Source organism: Oratosquilla oratoria, chromosome 10 (genome assembly GCF_046742065.1).
Source record: "Oratosquilla oratoria isolate Oo_2021 chromosome 10, ASM4674206v1, whole genome shotgun sequence".
NCBI classification, from domain to species: domain Eukaryota; kingdom Metazoa; phylum Arthropoda; class Malacostraca; order Stomatopoda; family Squillidae; genus Oratosquilla; species Oratosquilla oratoria.
The window spans coordinates 31,215,791-31,220,790 of NC_134786.1; positions in this window are offsets into that span (position 1 = coordinate 31,215,791).

Genomic DNA, 5,000 nt, shown 5'->3' on the forward strand with positions numbered 1-5,000 from the left:
GATTCGTAGTGCCCTGAGAAAAAATCCTATTACTATACCACTCTTTGTCCTATCATCATAAGCGGAGAAGTAATGTACTAAATCCTCTTTGTTCGTTTCCTTTCTGTATACTGAGAAAGTTACAGTTTTTCCCACTCGACGTATTAACGTATCTAGGAAGGGCAATTGTCCGTTTTGTTTCTCTTCTACGATGAACTGAATATCGCTGTTGACCGCGTTAAGCATTCTCACTTTATTATTCACATTGGTGAGAATGCTTAACGCCAGAAAAACGACCTTTCCCAAGTGTCAGAAACGTTAGAGTGTTTAGGGTTCCGAGCTTTCCCCTGTGTTTATGTTCTCCATCATCCAAATAATTTGTCTAAAAATACTTATCAATATATATATATATATATATATATATATATATACATATATACATATATACATATATATATACATATGTATATATATACAGTATATATATATATATATATATATATATATATATAGTACCCACGAAGGACCCACAGTCGGAATAAAACGAAATTTTAGAAGAAAGGGGCACTCTTATATTTCGGCTATTTTTATTTACAAATGTCCCACAACATTTTGTCTAAGTTATATATATATATATATATATATATATATATATATATATATATATATATATATATATATATGCAAAGTAGACCACTTGGAAAAAGAAACTAACGAAGCAGAGCGCTTTCGTATATTACATCTTCAGTGCACTGAAGATGTAATATACGAAAGCGCTCTGCTTCGTTAGTTTCTTTTTCCAAGTGGTCTACTTTGCATAAGTGAACACACGTACCCGTGTTCTTATTAGCATATATATTTATATATATATATATGTATACATATATATATATATATATATATATATGTATATATATATATATATATTTGTGTGTGTGTGTGTGTGTGTGTATGTGTGAGTATATATATGTATATATATATATGTATATATATATTCATATATATACATATATATATATATTTATATATATATCTATGTATGTATATAAATGTATATATATATATATATATATATATACGTCTTCGAGGTATATAAATACTGAATGACTCATAAGACCTGCAAGGACTATGTGTGTGAATAAGTCGTGTGAACCCTGAAGGAGCTGAAACCAGGCCCAATTGTTTGATGTGATAATGACCTGTGGGCATGCTAAAGGCTGTCAGAGGCCTTATCTCTGGAGCAAGGGGGATTTGGAAATATCCCGATATAAGGTCCAAGGTCGTGAACACTACGTTGTTTTCACCGACGGGGTATATGAAGTCCGATAACACAGGGATGGGGGATGTAATGTCTATCTAGTATTGTGAGCTTATTTAAGTCTCTAAAATCCCTGTGTTATCGGACCTCATATACCCCGTCGGTGAAAACAACGTAGTGTTCACGACCTTGGACCTTATATCGGGATATTTCCAAATACCCTTTGCTCCAGAGTCTAGGCCTCTGACAGCCTTTAGCATGGCCACAGGTCATTATCACATCAAACAATTGGGCCTGGTTTCAGCTCCTTCAGGGTTCACACGACTTAATCACACACAGTCCTTGCAGGTCTTATGGGTCATTCAGTATTTATATACCTCGAAGACGTGATCACTTCCAAATCCGTTATCTAACATTTACACACTCTTCACACTGTCTTGTTACGACTAGCAAAAGCTAGTCTCAAACTGAAGCTTAAGAAGTGCTCCTTACTTCAGAAAGAAGCAAGCTTTTTAAGGCATGTCCTTAACACACAAAGATTTTTAACCTCACAGGACAAGGTCATGCATTCATTGATTTTCCACGTCCTTCTTCTGTTGATCAAATTCGTTCATTCCTTGGTCCACCAGAATTTTATAGGCGTTACATTCAAAGTTACGCTGATATAGCAGCACTATTAACTTCACTACTTAAGAAGGACACACCTTTTATCTGAACACCTGACCAAGAGAAAGCCTTTAATGACTTAAAGAAAGCCTTAACCACCGCACCTGTCTTTGCCTTCTCAGACTACAAGTTTCTTTTCACAATATACACAGCTGCGTCCTACACCGGACTTGGCGCAGTCCTCATGCAACAATGCGGCACAAAACTCAAACCAATTGCCTATGCTAGCTGCACACTCAACAAAAACGAACAAAATTACTCAGGTGCAGACATAGAAACTTTAACTGTTATATACGCACTCAAACACAGAAATCATCCTTGGTTACAATATACATTTCCACACGATCAACTAATCTTACACCTCCTCAAAGTAAAGAATCTTTCAAGAAACTTTCAGCAAACCTAGTAGCAGATGCTCTCAGTCGCCATATCGCGACCATCACTCAAAATTCAATTTCAGTAACTCTTACACAAGCGCGCATAGCTGCAGTCAAGATATCAGGCCATTTTTGAAAACGTGTTATATACTTCCTCGAATCTGCAACCACAAATGATACGAATAATTCACTTCCCACTCTCGACAACTACACGTTAGTTGATGACATACTGTATAATAAAACAACACTAACGAAAAAACACTGTATCTAAGAGCTCTTCGGATTTGCAGCCAGGAATTTCTCAACTCAGAAATTGAATCAGTACGCACTCAATTACTGAAATTAGGCTACCCAGACTGGTTTTTGGCAAAAGTCTTCAGGAAAGCTAAAGCCAATTATTTTAGAGCAACCAATTCCAATAAAAATTTTGTCTGGGAAAAATCAAATATCAAACTCCCTTATAATGAATCTATACATGCCGCATCAAAATTATTACCTAGCAACCAAATCAGAAACACATTTAGTTACCCAAATAATATAAAAAAAAGTAGCAAATGTCCATCACAGAACATCTAATAGGGACAACCCCGGGGTATATGAAATACCATGTCTCAATTTGTGATAAAGTGTACTGGGGACAAACGGGACGTGATCTACCTTCTAGGATCAAAGAACATGAAAATTCATTAAAATAAGGCCAAGAAAACTCAGCTGTATTCCTCCATTCTAGTCATTTAGATCACAGAATTGATTGGAGGAATGCAGCTACAGTATATAAATCACATTGTAGTTTTACAAGAAAAATGATTGAGTCCTCATTAATAAAACAATTCCCAAATTCTATGGTCATCAGATGCTATTACTAGTATGGCAGTTAATAAATTCATCTCCAGGGGACGAAACGTCCGACTTCAGTCAGGGCACGTGACCTGAGGATTACTGAGTTCCCTATTGTAGCTTCCTCCTCTGTATATAAGTTCTTGTCTATGCACCCAATTTTTGTAACTCCTGAAGGGGACTACAGTTAGTGGTCGAAATATACGGTTTACTCTGTATCTCAGCTTATCTTTCTCCGAGAGTGAGTTTAAGTTTTATTTTACTCTTGTGTTACATCTACATTACTTGATGTATATATATATATATATATATATATATATATATATATATATACACATATATATATGTATATATATGTATATATATATATATATATATATATATATATTTACATACATACATACATATACCAAAGGCTTTTTCCCCCTTAAAGGGTGGGTAGCCAAAAAGAAAAAGGTATAGAAATCAATCACTCCCACCCATTTCATTTCCCATATATTCCACTCCCCTCCACCCTCCTCCCTCCCTCTTATCTTGGCACCTCCTGGAGGACGGGTCATTCCTGCATCCTGTCCATTGCCCTGGGTCAGAAGCAGTGTCGCAAGACACAGCACATCCACAGCAAGGCCGTTTCATAAATTCGGCAACCCCCCCCCCTCTCCGTCCCCTCATGCAAGAAAGGGGAAGACGGGGAGAAATCCCTTCGGGCTGCGTCAATTTTTTTTCTCTCATACATACTTCCTCACCCCCCATCAAGCCACCCACTCCCCCTCATGCATCATAGCCTCATCTATACACAACCCTTCTCCATTCACCCCTATCCTCTGCCCTCTCTCATACTTCCTCTACAGACATTCCTCTCTTTTGTAAATCCCCTTTCACCCCATCCATCCAACTTATCCTAGGACGCCCCCTCATATTCACTCCTTCCACCTCTGCCTTCCACACTTCTTTTACTAATCTTTCTTCACCCATTCTTTCCGTGTATCCAAACCATCCTAATACTCTTTCATCAACTCTATCTCCTTGCTCCCTTTCCACCCCTGTTCTCCTCATTACCTCCTCATTTCTTACTCTATCTAGCCTAGTAACCCCTATCATACTTCTCAGACACCTCATCTCAAACACATTCAAACTCCTTCTCTCTTCCTCTCTCATGTTCCATGTTTCTGCCCCGTACATTGCTGTTGGCACAATCACTCCTTCATATAACCTCCTCTTAGCATCCATTCCCGGATGTCTATTTCTCATTACACTTTATAAACCCCCAAGGCATTTACTCGCTTCTCTCAATCTGCATTCTATCTCCACCCCCCTCCTCCCTTTCCTGTCACATTCGCACCCAAGTATCTGAAACTATCCACTTTCTCCAGTTTCTCACCCTTAATGCTCACTTCCAGCCTATTGTCACTCTCTCCACTTGTACATCTCATCACCTTACTTTTGCCCACATTTATCTTCAGCTTCCTTCTTTCACACACCTTCTCAAACTCTGTCACTAACTTCCTCAATCCCTCCTCTGATCCTGCTACAAGTGCAGCTGGCTCACCTCCCACTTTTCTCCGTTTTCTTTAATCATCTCCAACCCCTGACCCACTACCCTTGCATTCACCTCTCGCACCACCCCATCCATGTAAAGACATAACACACTCCTGACGAAGTCCCACATTTACCTCAAACCATTCACTCTCCATTTCTAATCCTAACGCAAGCTCTACTGCTCTCATAAAAACTCTTGATTGCTCTTAACAGCTTTCCTCCTATCCCATATATCTGCAGTACCTCTCACAGTGCCTTCCTGTCTACCCTGTCGTAAGCCTTTTCCAGATCCATAAAAGCACCAAAAATATCCTTACCTTTTCCTATAGCTTTCTCACTTATTG